Source organism: Balaenoptera physalus (genome assembly GCF_965194825.1).
Source record: "Balaenoptera physalus genome assembly, chromosome: 10".
Lineage (NCBI taxonomy): Eukaryota > Metazoa > Chordata > Mammalia > Artiodactyla > Balaenopteridae > Balaenoptera > Balaenoptera physalus.
Window position 1 is genome coordinate 85,962,797 of NC_138889.1, and position 15,433 is coordinate 85,978,229.

The 15,433-nt window shown below is 40.6% G+C and overlaps 1 long non-coding RNA gene across 12 annotated transcripts in view; it reads right to left on the bottom strand.

Moving 5' to 3' along the window:
- Window positions 1-15,433, bottom strand: part of LOC309636534 — a 53,492-nt gene that overhangs the window by 22,649 nt on the left and 15,410 nt on the right. For 2 of the 12 annotated variants that reach the window (XR_014250050.1, XR_014250055.1), the window contains exon 2: window positions 5,634-5,767. The exons of the other annotated variants lie outside the window; for them this stretch is intronic. This is a non-coding gene — a long non-coding RNA (uncharacterized lncRNA). The remainder of the gene's footprint in view (window positions 1-5,633; window positions 5,768-15,433) is intronic. 12 annotated transcript variants of the gene reach the window in all.

The window sequence follows — 15,433 nt, forward strand, 5'->3', positions numbered from 1 at the left end:
ACTGGGAAGTCAGAGATTCTGTGCACAAGAAAGATTTGACATGGCTTTGCAGACTTGAAGATGGGCCATGTGTAGGAATGTAGGCAGCTCTAACAGCTGAGAGTGGACCTCAGCTGACAAACAGCAGGGAAACAGGGACCTACCTCAGTTCTACAGCCTCAAGGAACAGAATTCTGCCAACAACCTGAAAAAGCTTGGAAGTGGATTTTTCCTCAGAGCTTCCAAATAACAGCCCATTCTGGGCTCTACACTGATTTCAGCCTGTGAGACTAGGCTGAGGACCCAGTCATGCTGTGCTGGACTCCTGACCTACAGAAGAAATACATATTGTTTTAAGGCCCTAAGTTTGTGGTAATATGTTACTTAACAATACAAAGCTAGTATAATGGGTACAGAGTATTTATAGTGAATGAAGGAAGTTTTGAGCTATACAGAAAAGGAAAATTTTCCTATCTTACCCTCACCCCCAATCCATTTCCCAAATGCATAATTCGCTCCAGAACATTCTGCAGAGTGTTGATGATGATGGTTTTTCTCCTTTACAGAGGTTCAATACTAAGGAAATAAATAATGGTCATAATACTAATAATAGATAACACACAGTATTAGCATTTTGCTAAACACTTTATTCGCATTCTCTCATCCAATTCCTATGACAATCATTTTAAGACAGGAATTATTATTATCTGCATTTTTTCAGGTGAGGAAACTGAGGCTTAGAGAATTATAGGAACATGAATCTGTCTGATTCTAAACCCTTTGGTCTGGTGTGGAGTTATCAATGGTGTTCAAAGAATTCACTGTTCTCTTTGTGTTTCATGTACTCAGGTCTGGTGGTAAACATGAGAAAATGAGAGAAAGGAAAGTATAAAGGAGATGGCAACAATTTAAAATCTCAAAATGAGGTTGATTTAAAGTGAAATTTGGCAACTATTGCACAAAAAAATTTTTAAATGCATTTTCCTTAGCAGGATAGATAATGCAATTGCTTAAATTAAATAACTGTCTAGGCTTGGTTCACTAAGATTTTTCAACTATTTTTTATCTGTGGGATTTTGAAAAATATCAGGGAAGTTTATTTGCTGAGAGTTAAGAGTCAATCACTTAAGTAGAAATTATAGATTCCATTGAGAGGGACATAATAATCTGATTCTCTTTATTACATTATGGTAGTGCAGATATTTTAAAAACCAGGAAGTAAATTCTGTAGAGTAAAGCAACTCAAACACACATAAAAAGCATTAGAAGTAATTGCCACTGTTGACCAGTGAATAGAAAGAAGGATCATGTATCTCAGAAGGGCCAAGTGTGAGGAACTCACCCAAGAGCATGCTGTCCAGTAAAAATAGAATGCAAGGTTCAAATGTAACTGTAAATTTTCTAGTAGCCACATTTAGGAAAGCAAAAAGAAGTGAAATTAATTTTAGTACTGTATTTTATTTAACCTAATACATCCAAAATGCTATCATTTCAACATGTAGTTAGTATAAAAAATATTAATGAGATATTTTGCATTCTTTTCCATACTAAGTCTTCAAAATCTAGCATGCATTCTACACATAATACTTCCATTCAAACTAGTCACGTTTCAAGTGCTCAACAGCCACAGGTGGTTACTGGCTCTCCTTGTACTGGACCGCACAGCTCTAGCATGTGGGTTCTCCTTGGGGGGTGACGCCTTACACAAGGGAGCAAAGTTGAAATTGATTCTAGGGGATAGGGATCTTAGTTGTTTTATGTATAAAACACAGATATAAATACAGGGCACAAAAAGATATATAGATCATCTGTGGTATTAAAATTTTGCGGAGAGGGTGTGTATTCAGGGCTCTCCAGAAAAACAGAACCAGTAGGATATATGTGTGTATATATATAGTATAGCTGGGGGCTGACCCTTCTCATTCTGAAAGGATAAAATGCCATGGAAGATCAACTGAAGTAGTTTAGGAGCAAAGCACAAAGATCAAGCTCATGTTCCCCACAGCTGTGCTGTCTGATATGGTAGCCACTCTCTAAAGGTGGCAATTTAAATGTAAATTAATTGAAGAAAAATTAAATTAATAATAAACGTGGCACTAGCCACATTTCACGTGGCTACATGTGGCTAGTAGCCAGAGTATTAGATAATGTAGTACAAAACTTTTCATCATTGGGGAAAGTTCTATTGGGCAACGCTGGTCTAGAGCGTGATGAGTCAGCATTCAAATCCCACTCCCTCACTTGCTATTTGTGTAACCTTGGGCAAGTTGCTATACCTTTGTCTCTGTTTCCTTACCTGTAATGTGAGCTAATGATAAAGTATCTATCTCAGGATGTTTTGTGGGAAGTAAATGAGTTAATGCATGCCAAGAGGCTAGAAGTGCCTGGGATATAATTAAATATTTCATAAATGGTACTTGTTTTTTTGATTATTGCCTTTCTATTGAGGGTTTTTTGGGGGGGGCGTTGTTTTCTTTTCTTTTCTTTTTGCTTCGGGTGACATTTGTAGTACTACTTGACCTGAAAAAAAAGAAATATAATGCCCACCCACCCAGATAACTTAATTTTTGCAGCTTAAATTAAATCATCTTGAAATAACCTCAGTCATTTGAGATTTTCTCTTGGTGACTCCATTATTATAGTATTTAAAATATGATTTTCATTTTGGACTGTTTCAGTGACAGAGAACTCACCCTCATCAAGATTTTAATTAATGCCTCAAATACTGCTGTACTATCATTTCATCAGTGTCATAATTTAGCTGTTATAATGTCAAGAAAACAAATTGCATTAATCAGAGGTGCTTAGTCACACAGAGGTAGCACTGGAACTGGCTAGGCCATTGGCAAGTGCTAGGTGGGAGGTAGGATGTATCCTTTTCTTTCAGAATTGTCCACTGAGGTCATTTTATATCATCGAATTCCCATCTCCTACCCTTGACATATATTTTCCCCCTCAGTCACTTTTCCAGTGGGTACAAACCTTGCTATTTCCTGTTAGAAACCAGAAGGAACTCGCTCTCTGCGTTGATAATACATTGCTCATAAAGTGTCACATCCATGAATATACCAGTTTGGCTCCTGCGTTCCAAGACTTGGTGAAAATAAGAATTTCTGCTCATTGGCATTGCTGGCTTTTGATCTGCTGAGTTCACCGACAGTCTGATTATTTAAAAGCTACCCAGAGATGCTTTCCAGGAGAATGGGTGAAGCTTTTGAATGCGTGAACATTTAGCAGTAAAGAAAGCTGCCCAAGTTTCCAATTCTACTTGGTACAAAAGTAGTTTTTATTTGTTTAAAATAAATGTTCGATGCTGATCAGTTATAAGAATTCTACAAATTAAATGCAGAAAAGCGCAGTGTCTCTTTTACAGAGTGGCTGCAAATCAGAATACACTTAGAGTTAGTGAAAACTGGGGGAAAAGCTGATGGGCAGCTAGTCTCCCATCTGCTTGTTTCAGGCCCGGAGAACACTCAGTGAATATACAGCATGAGCTGCTATTCTAGTTAGACCCTGGATTTAGGTAAACCTTTTCTCATGTTATCCTAGAAGCTTGTAGAGTTTGATGAGGTTTAGTGATTTCTAAACTTTTTTTTCCCAAAATTAATCTAATGTGGAACATCAACATATCTTTAAAGGCGATAAGAGTGACACTGTTCTGGTTAGAAATGAGATGGATCCCCTTTCTCCCCCTCACCCAACCACCATCTTCCTACCAAATTGCTTTAATGCCCTAAAGCCCTCTCTCACCCTTTTTCTTTTCTTTTCTTTGGCCGTACCGCACGGCATGTGGGAACTTAGTTGCCCAAATAGGGATCGAACCTGTGCCCCCTGCATTGGAAGCACGGAGTCTTAACCACTGGACCACCAGGAAAGTCCCCTAAAGCCCTCTCATATTTAAAATTTTGTAGTTTAGGATGATTCTGAGTCTTGCCAGTAAATAACCTTGTGTGACATCTCTGAGAAAAAGTGCGGAATGCAGGGCTTCAGAGAATATTGTGCTGAAATCAAATTAAGGAAACAGAGTAGAAGGAACTATTCAGTTTATGTTACTTTGTGGAGAACACTCTTATCATCTCTGGGTCATCTTCAGAAAAAAGAAGAAGTTACAAAGGTGAAGCTGAGAGACAAATTTGAGTCCTGATCTCCACTCAGCGGCGGGGTGTCCTTCAGCATGTCATTTAACCTCTAAGCTCTGTGTACTTTGATTTCTTCATCCGTAAAATGAAAGGATTGGAATAGATATACCCTCGTAACCAGGTATCAAGTTCTACAATGCTGTGATTCTAAATCTAGACACATACAGGGGATCCAACGTGGGTTTGTGGGCAATACAAATGCAAGTTGAATGTTGGTAATTTCATGTGGTTAAACTACTAGTACCTAGAGGAATCCGGACAGTGACTTACTGACACTAAACACACACACATACACACACACACACACAACAGTACCTGAATATTAAAATTTATTATACAGGACACAGTAGAAAAACAATTAAGGAAGGAAGAAATGGGAAATTTTTAGAAAATGTATTTTGAGTCATGTATGTATCAATAACTTTTTCAGGGAATAAAAGTAAGTTCTGTTACAGTAGCATAATGTGTCGGAGACGTGACATTCCCAGGTCATTTTCTCTGTAGTGTATGGTGAGCCAAGGCATGGTAATAGGAGCCTGTGTTAATTCTGTCTGAAAACACCATCTGGTTCTAAGCACTTATCTAGGCTATGGATGTTACAGCCTAGATGTGGTCACCATGATATTCAAAGGTCAGAGAGGGGTCTAATTACACGCCCCAGTACTTAAAGGGCAGATTCACCAGAGCATGAACATAATCACTCAGGCCAAAACAAGACCCATTTATAATTTTAATTATCAGTGAATCAGACAACTCTATCAAATACCAATTATTTGGCTGTTGCTGAAAATAACTGTCTTGTCTTGTTAGTCTCTAGAATAACCCCTTGAGGGATGTTGAAATGTTCCCCTTAATGTAAATATTTGTTAATATCCATCAAGCAGAATTAGACTCATTTAATGATGTTCAGTATTGGTCGTTTCTTTTATTTATTGTTAAGGAACTTCCAATATGGGGAGAATGCCATGGAAAAGCTATTAACATTGCACATGATTGCCATCCAGAAAGGTGTGTCGGGACACAAGGCAGGTTCTGCTCCAGAAGCTCACATTTTGTTTTCATTTAAAGAAATAGTTCACTTCACAACTCAGCAAAAGCTTTATTTGGGGTCTTATTCATAATTATCGCTCAGGGACAAACATTTTTTGTGTGTCTGTGCACCTGGGACATACAATAGGAAAAACAGGGAGCCTCCCTCAGGAGTTGACAGAGAAATGAACACGTGCTAAAGAAAGATTTAGCTTTGGGCTATAAATGATTTATTTTTCTTTACTTCCAAAATTATGTTTTGCATAAGGGATTCCAAGAAATATTCTACAAACAATTGATCTTAACTTGAAGCAGTGGTTACCCTGAACATTCTATTAAATGAACCATTCGAAACAGCCAATTCAGTAACCGTAGCATACCAGCAATTTCATATGGTTCAACCTAAAAGCCTCTGGGAGAGACAAAAAAATGATAACATCCAGACTGTCCCAGTTTTTTAAAATGGACTATCCTGAGAATGAATACCTTTGAATAAATAGTTTGTCATCCTGTTCAGGGCTGTCATTCTGAGCTCTGCCCTCTTGAGAGCGCCTCTCAAAAACGGGTCTGACCCCAGCTTCCTGTACTCTGCCGTCATCACTCTCCCCTTTGCTTTTTACCTACAGCAATTAAGACACAAGTAATATGTTATCTCCATGGCTTTGATATTTCCATTTCATTTGCAACTTCAGAGCTCTTCAGTCATTTTTGACACTTATAATTTTTATCTGCAATTATGCTTTCATTATCCTCCTTCCTGATATTTTAGATGTCCAATAAGCCTCTCAATTTCCTTAATTAACAACTAGCCTTCCTTCTTCATGCTAAAGGCTATTTTTATTCCTACAATATTTATTACTAATTGGCACACATACACTTTTATACTAACAATAATTTTTCTGGTCTGCCCTTTATTTACCCTCTGTTTCTCTCTTCTAGAAACGTTCCTTCCCCTTGGTAATACTCGATTTAAGTTCTTGGGAGGGGCAACATACTGTCCATTCTCCTTGAACATAGTTTGAGGGCTTGCTCTTCATTTATGAATAATACTTTATGCTTCTGGAATGGTTGCCTCCACTCCCTCCCCCAACTTTTTTTTTCAAAGAAATATCACCATCAAGCCCTGTAACCAGAACACTTAGTTCTTTCTATGTGTTGCTGCTTGGTTTTGCTGTTTTTTCTTTTACCACTTAAATATTTTGCTCTTCTCATTCTGGCCTTGGAACAGAGAATTTGTGGCTTTCGACAGACAGCACCATTGATACCGCTTCCCTGTACGTTTGGAGCACGTCTCAGAAATGCTGTCTCAGTTACAAGTTTAGGTTGCCAATGGCTTCTTCATGTGAGTGGACACTGGACTTCCGCTCGGTACATTCTACATTGTCAGAAATGCATGAGAAATTAGCGTGTTGGATGTGCCTCACCAGAACATGCCCTTTTAAAAACAGTAGGGCTCTCTTTTAAATATATATGCTTTATTAAACTAGAAACACATATTAAGTGCAGATATATCAGACAATAAAGATAAGAAAATAAAAATAAAACCATTTGTGTTACCCGCACCCAGAGATAACTACCACTCTTGAATATTTTTAATAAAGTTTTCTTTAATTAAGTCCCTTTCTCTACTTTCCAGTTTATATTTTTCTCTCTCCTGGTGTAAGGGTTCTTGTTTTCTCCAAAGATTTATAGTGTGTTTTTGCTTTTTCTTTCATTTAAGAAGTCTAATTTGTATTTATTCTTCAAGAATGATTTCTCCTAAATTCTCTGAATTTATCCCCTTTCCATTTAGCTGAATGAGTTTCTCTCCTTGGCTTTTCCTTCTTGACTCTGCACTACACACAAAGCTAACATGCTTGGAGACTCAGCTTTCCTTTTAGTCTGGATGAAAGTTTTAATTTCATACAGTGCAATGAGAAGCCATTAAGTCAGAGACTAAAAACCCTCTCCTGTGCTTGGGACAGAAATGAAGGACAACTGGTGATTATGATGAGGTGCCCGCTCTGCAAGTCAAGTGTCTGCCCCCAAAGCTGTGTGATTGGAAAATGTAGCAGGCACGAGAACAAAAGAACGCTCGAACTAAAAGTGTATTATCCTAAAGAGCACGTTGTTATTTAATTTGGGGTAAAGTAGAATGAATCATAATAGGTCAATAATAATGACTTATGGCTTCCTTCATATGGCACATTTACCATCAATGGTAATTTACCGTTAAAGAGTGGCATATTCCTTTTTTGTGTGTGCAAGAAAAATCAGCATTAGGTCATACTGAGAAAGAACAGGTTCTCCTGTTCTTACATTTAGGATTTGTATTCAGTTATTCAGGCTAAGAATATCATATGACAGCCACTTTCTCCCAGCTTCCCCCCTCCCCATTCCCATTTAGAAAATACAGGAAGGATTAAAATGTAACCATTTATGACATCATTCCAACTGTATGCTGATGGACTACAGATCCATTCAGTGGAGCCATTTGGAAAATATTTCATGTTCTAGTCATTAGACTTGCTAAATGAGTTCAGACTCGGAATTATATGAGTTAAGAAAGAGAAAGGTAATATCTGCAGGCGACTGTACATAAATATATGTAATGTGAGCATATCATCCAGGCTCCTATTACCCTGATGTTTTAGTATGTTTTGTACTTGGCCTGCCTCCCTCCCTCTCTCCCTCCCTTCCTTCCTTCTCTCTTTCTATATAAAACACTCTGATGCTTTACTTGAGGTATAGGTTGCTTGATTTTGTTTATTGACAAACTTATAGGCCATTATTGTTTTCACCAATAAAAAGCATCTCAGACCTGGACTCTTATTAGGAAAAGTGGAAAGTGATTGACCCTAATTTGTTTGGTATCAAACCCCACTTTCTTTCTCCGGGAAAAGAAGTATCAGTGTAAAGTAAACTACAAAAATACAATTCTGAAAGTTCAGTCTCTCCATCCATCTTTTAAGTATTTGGCTAAAACTCTCCTCCCTCTCAGAGAGATGCCAGATTAAATTATAGGGAACACCCTAACACTTTCAAACCTGCATATTCTATTTCTGTGGTCTATAAACTGGCTCACAATAACTTGATTACAGAAAAGTCTTGAGTAATTGGATGAAGTCAGGCTCAGAAGATTTGCCCAGTAATCAATGAAATCTAGTGCTTCTAACTCTGCTGGTTCCACGTTGCTTTTCTATCTATCCAAATAGCCTTTTCAAAGCTGAAGCTGCAAAGAACAAATATCTAATCCTCAAAATTGAGCTAATTTCAACAGCTTTCTGAAAGTATATTGGATTTAACAGGGCTGTGCTTTTGGAAATGAATGGTTGATATAAATCAGAGGTAGTGGAAAGGTAACGTTTACCTGATTTGATTTAGCAGCAATCTGGTCCAGATGGCAACGCAGAATTTAAAGATATTGAAATATACGGTTGCAGCTGGAGACTGTATAAAACTAAATATAAATAATTCAGATGTGCTTATGCATTTAACAATGTCGGTTTTAAATATAGATAAGAGCCAAGCCTTTAGGCTAGCATTTGAAAACGGGAAGATGACTAAATGCAGGTGCTCTTATGTATGTGGCCATATTTCAATGCCTAATTTAGCTCCAATCTGAAAATGCAGGTAGAATTCACCAGATGTACCTGTCTGGCCTAAGGGAATGAAGCCCAAATTAGTATAAGGTTAAATCTGGTATATCAGAAGCAAGAGGTCTGATGAAAAACACAAGTCTGTAGGATGAACACCTGATTTAATGACTCAGAAATATACAACCTTTCTACCCATGCCAGGATCACAGACCTATCTTTTTAAAAAGGAAACAAAGAAAGATGGAACTATGTCAGTGTGAGTCAACAAAGGTTTGACACCCTCCTGAAAGCAGATTGGAAAAAATCCCACGATGCCAGAATGTGGAGAAGAGTTTCTAGTGTTTGTCATGCCACTCATCTACCTGTCACAAAGAACCCTGAGCTTAAAGACCTGAATTCAGATCTTGCCTGTCACTCAAGAGCTCTATGGCCGTGGGCCAAGTACATAAAGAAGATACTAATCCACGTCTCCACGTCAGAAGGACCCCTGTCGGTAAACGTTACTATATATGAGCGCCTCTGTGCTGTGCTGTGTGGAATGGAATAGGTTGGCTTCTGGACACACAAGTCTACCCAGTGGGACTATTTTTTGTTTGGAAAGACGTAATGGGTCCACCCCTGATGGCACCCAACATAACATGGGGTGGCAGACCTGTACTGTGGCTGCTGACTCCTGCCTAGGCCACCAGCATGTTTCTTTCAGAGCCGAGGCCCACCCCTCCCCATGGGGGTGGCTCTGGGTGTTTGTGGTGTCTGGTTGCAGTGCCCCCTACATACCTGACCCCAGGGGTATTGAGGAAGAGGGGTGGACCACGATTGGGAGAGTCATGCAGGGTACGAAGAGATGGAGCGTGGGGTCAGGCCACTCAAGATGGCTGTTCTCTTGCTCTTGGTACCTCCTGTGCCTGAACAGGGCCCTACTCACGGGACTGACCTTCCTGCTTACTTGCCGCAAACCCCAGCTAATGATTGTTCTTATCGAAGGGGTGGTGAGGGGCGTGCCTCTGCTGGTTTCCCTGGTAACTAAGCCAACCTGAGGTCAATTCCCCTATAACTGGCAACCTCGCCTTCTCCCAGGGAGTGAAGACTGCCCCCCTGTCCTCCTGCTGTGCACAGCACACGGTGGGGTGTATCTCCAGGACCTTGCTTCAGGAGTGTAAGATCCCCCACCCATTAAACCATTGATGTCTCTGTAAAAATAAACAAACAAACAAATAAATAAATTAATTAAATAAAATAAAATCCACATCTCCTAGGCAGCTGTGAGGTCTTATTGATCAAGGAGTATGAAACCGTGACTCCGGAATACTTGCAACTTTCTTTCCCTGATTCGGTCTTTCCTTTTCTCTCTTCTTCACTGTCTTTCTTTCAATATATTACCTCTCTGGGCCAGGGTTGGACTAAGACTTGTCTGAATTTGGGCTCTCCTGAGATTCAGAGAGATGGCAATTTTTGCCAATTGTGCCGACCTCAGATGATCTTCGCTCTCAGATCAATCCTACACACCTACACTTCTTCAAGGGCAATCTTTTGTACGTTGCTTTGGACTCTGAATCTTCATTTCTTTCCCTTAACCAAGGACCTACTGAGAGGACCCTCAAAATAATGGATTGATACTTATAAAATCTTAAACTAAAGTTGGAGATAGAAAAAAAGCAATGACTACAGAAAACATTGTAAATGAAAAATTAACAAGATTTGTATAGGGTATCTGTGGAAGGGGAATGGTGATGATTAGGAAATGAGAATTTAAAGATGACTGTAGGCCTCACACTATCTTATAACCACACCTAGAATCAAAAACCTTGCTTGAATATGAAAAATCTTCTTGGGATATTAAGTGACTTGTGGAAGGTCACAGAGCTAATTATAATTTGGCTTAGAGAGTAGGTTCCCTGGCTCTCAATACAGAGTCTGTTCATTCCATCTCCACAGAAGAATTGGGTAAAGAAACTCACTAGAGTCATGGAGAAAGCAAGATTGATCTAGAAGATTTTCATAATTGAAAACATGTCTTTGGGAGGATGCTGGAACCTTGGCATTCTTTCTAAAGTAGATCGATGTCATCATTTTTCCTGGAGTCTATTTTAGGAGGAGGAGCAGGAGGAGAAAAACTTTTATGGGAGGAGAAGAAGGTTGGGAGGGTTGGACAAGAGGCATTTTCATCTTGACACACCTAACATTGTCTCAGCTGCTTAAAAATCATTTTATGATGTTTGTGGTATCACATGTAGTAAGGCAGTGCCAACAAGTCATAGCATTACATCATGCATGTCTCACAGTGCATTCCGAAGGCTCACAGCATCTGGTCTGTACTTCTCTTGTGGTCCACTGAGCTGCAGTCTGTGGTAACTATTCACTTATACCTCAGACTTTCCTACTTGACTGTGAGTGGGAAGGGGAAGAAAGATTTTTGTCTATCCATCCTTGTATCCCCAGCCCCTAATACAGAATCTGGAACAAGGGAGTCAAACTCTAAATGTCAGTTGAACAATATTATGATAAACTATTTACATCTGCATAGCAATTTAGTCATTCACTCATTCATTCATTCATTCATTCAAATATGCATCCCCAAACAATTCTAATTCTGGGATTACTACAGGAATTATGATATAATCCCACCCTTGAGGAACTAAGATAATCTTGTCATTAAGACTGTGAATTAAAAGGCAATTCCAATAGAGTGTAAAAAGTATTATGATAATGAGAATACAGGGGGCTTTATGTAGAAGGACCTGGAAACAGCACCCAGCTCAATCTTAGGGACAGAGAAGTCTTCTCTAAAGATGCAAGAACTAAGTTGAGAGTCAAAAGACTGAAGGAAAGGAGGGAAGGATGGAAAGAAGGGAGAATGGAAGAAAGAACATAAAAATGTATGGAGATTAACAGGTGATAACATGGTAGAAAGGTATTACTGGGGTAAACCTGGGGAGCCAAGAGCACATTCAGGAACTGCATAGTCTCCCATTTTCACGAGGACTTTCAATCCCGTTATCTCATTCGATCCCTATCGTCACTCTGGGATAGACAGTGCATTGGGGGTGGGGCTGGGTTAACTGTTATAGCTACTTTACAGGTAAGGAGAGGGAGACCCAGACTCAGACAGTTGAAATGACTAGTTCAGATCACATTTGCCAGGGGCTCCTGGTCCCAACTTCAATGCTCACTCTCCCATATCACAGTGAAAATCATTTTGGCCTTGCTTGATTCCTGAGTTTCATGCCTAAGTGATCCAGGCCAGGCTTGCCCCTGGGCCAGAAGGGCATGCTGTCCCCATGCTTGAGATAGCATTGACCTTGCTCAGCCCAGTGGTCTCTGGCCTCCGCCTAAGTGCACAGATGCCCAGAGGTTTTAACTTCAAAGACATGCCAATCCCAGAGGCTCCAGCTCTCCGTGGCTTCTCCTGGAATCCACACTCCCTGTGCCAGGAACTCCAGCTGCCATAAGAGGAACAGCTTGCTCCTGAGCCCATCCGAAGGCACCTTTGGGAAAGGCCCTAGGAAACCAGGATGATGGGAAAGCTCCTCTAGGCTGAGCTGACCTCTTGGCCCACCACAAACGGACACCACATTGCACCAAAGTCATAACCCTTCTAGGGTGGGGATGGTCACAGGGTGAATTTCAGTTCTTCCTCTCTTCCCTTCAGGATCCAATCAGCACCCACCTCCAGAGGAACTGTTTCTTAAATTCCACTAGAATCTATACCCTGCTGTTCATAACTGTTGCACGTTCAAAACATGCCAGATTCCAGGAGAACCTTTACAGAGCCCTCACTGTGTGGCAGGCACTGTTTTAATTGCTCTACATGGATTAACTTGTTTAATTTGTACAACAACCTGTAAAGTCAATAATAATATCCTCATTTTACCGATGAGGAAACTAAGCCAGAGAAAGTTTAGGTAACCTTCCCAAGACTGAATAGCCTGATACAGGGAACTGCCAGGTTATGAGTCCCAGCAGCCTGGCTCTGCAGGACACACTGAACTGATATTTCATCAGCTGTGTCACAGACTGAGGGTGGAAAGAAGGGGCCATGGGGCTGCACATGGACTTTCCCACCTCCCTGTGCACACTCATACCTTCCCTTTCCCCCGCTGCCTTGCTCTCTTTACCTTCTTCTCCATTCTCTCCCTTCTGTTCATAAAACTAAATTCCACTCATTTACTCACTAATGAGTAAATGCAATCTCCCTTCGGCTTCTCCTACCTCCCAACGCCCACCAAAATCGGGCTGAATTTATTACTCCTTACTCAGTGTGTTCATGGATATGCAGTACGATGTTACTATGAGCCTGACCTCCTATACCCCCAAAAGAGGCAGTTCTTTCTTCGAGAGTAAGGGCTTATTCATTTTGCAAACCTACCACACAGCACAGAGCCTGACATACGCTGGCAACCGCACAAATGTTGAGTTGAGAAAACAGGGAAACATGCAAAGGCTGCCACTGCAAGAGGGTTTACATTTGTTCCTCAGCCCAAGCAGTGAGAAAAACAACAGATGGAAGCTGCCCCAAGCCATAGTTATCTTAATAGAAGTAAAATCCAAAGGTGGAGCAAGCCAACAGCAGGTCCTGGGTCCCTTGTCACCTGCAGTCTTCAAGCAGGTCTGGGCAGCGACATAAAGGAGAGGTTATGAGGGGGTCCCAGGTTCAGCTGGGGATGCAGATAAGATTCTGAAGAGAGACTCTGATTTCCACTGCCAAGGCCCCCATGAGTCTTGCCTGGGCTAGCACAACAGCCTGCGTGAAGGTTAAATTTTTGTGTGCATTTGACTGGGTTAAGGGATGCCCAGCTACCTGGTAAAACATTTCTGGGTGTGTCTGTGAGGGTGTTTCTGGAAGAGGTCAGCATTTACATTGGTAGACTGAGTATAGAAGATCTCCTTCACCAAGGTGGGTGACACCATCTGGTCCATTGAGGCCCAGAACAGAGCAAAAAGGCAGAGGAAGGGAAATTCTCTCTCTGCTTGCCTGGGACACACATCTTCTGCTCTCAGACATTGGCATTCTTAGCTCTCAGGTTTTTGGACTTGGACTAAATTATACCATCCACTTTCCTGGTTCTAGAGCTTGCAAATGGCACATCTGGAGACTTCTCAACCTCCATGTGAGCCAAATCCTATAATAAATCTCATTTATATATTATGTAGTGTATATTAATATATTCTATATTACTGCATTCTAACTGGTTTCACTTTCACAGCTATCCCCGTGCTAATGCCAGTTACTTCTCCCCCTCTCTCTCCCTGTCTCTCTGTCTCTGTCTCTGTCTCTCTCTCTCTCACACACACACACACACACACACACGGTAATTTCACTTTCCTACATAAAAACCTCCAAAGCTTCCCACTGTGCATAGCAGTTGTTCTTAAATTCTGTTCTGGCATAATTCCATGGCTTCCTGTGGAGTAGAAGGATGGAGGTAGAGAGACTCAGCCAAAAGGATGCTGAAAACCCTCTCCTGCTTGACAGCAAAAGTAGCCTCACTTCTTACCTTTGCCCCCAAATTCCCCTGGGGTCCCTATCTCTATGTTTTTGGACAGGCTGGAGGTGGTAGGGATCCTGTCAATCACTTTCTCATTTTCGTGAAATATTCTTCTCTTTAAAGGTTCAACTCATTTATTGTCTCCTTGGTGAAGTCTCCTATTAGCCTTCCACCGATTTTGGTACTTATCACAGGCTTAGCACCTACTACTTAGATATCTATCCCACTAAACCATGACTCCATGTCTTCAATGCCTTTCACACCTGCTGACACACAGTGGGTGCTTAGTAAATGCTTATTAAAATAAAGTGATGGTGATACCCAAAGAAGAGTGATGCTTACCAAAGGTTGTAAGAAAATCTCAGATCAAGTCTTCAGCAGCAAGATAAAATAGTAACATAAAATGAAAATGCATGCCCAGAGCCTACAGTCCAACTCAATGTTTTGCTCTAACTGTTGATGGTCTTGAACTTTCTTGCCTGAGATTCATGACTGACCCCATAGGAGGGGAGAGAAGATGAGCAGGACTTGAGGTATAGTTAGGGATGGGGCAGCTTTCCAGAGCCTACAGAGCTGCCCTATTCATGCATGTTGTCAATTAATCTAAATCATATATCGTCCCCAGCTCTGTATAGAATTCAAGGAAGCAAGAAAATAAATAGTCTGATGAGTAAAGGGAGAAGGCCAGAGAAATGCTCAAAGATTCCAACCTGAGCCTTTTCTAATTTAATGAGATCAGACATGGTGTCCAAGCGTTGTCATGACTGGAAGCAAAGGAGTTTGCACCAGGTGTCACCAGGTGGAAATACCCACAGGGTAGAAGAAGAAAATGATGTCAGTTCTGCCAACTTTCCCAAGAGAAAACTGGACCCCTTGAGCTGTACATACTCTTATGGAATGTGCACTTGTTGTAAGTATATATGTATATTAGATTATGAAAGCTGTGAGATTACCCAGCAAAGATTAATTTCACTTCATCTCAGGAAGAATGTTTCCACTGTGAAAATCTGACAGGCAGCAAAGGAATTGTGACAGTGTGTGTGTTTCTAGAGTCCAAGGAGAAAATTTCAGCTGCAGCTTCTGAAAACTGCTCTTTCATATCTGAATTTCTAGCAACCAGTATTTTTATGTTATAGCACCAAGGTTTCTAAGAGTCATTCATACCAGGAACTTTAATTTACGAAGGCCAAATCTGAAGCAACTTGAAAGACCTCACCTTCTC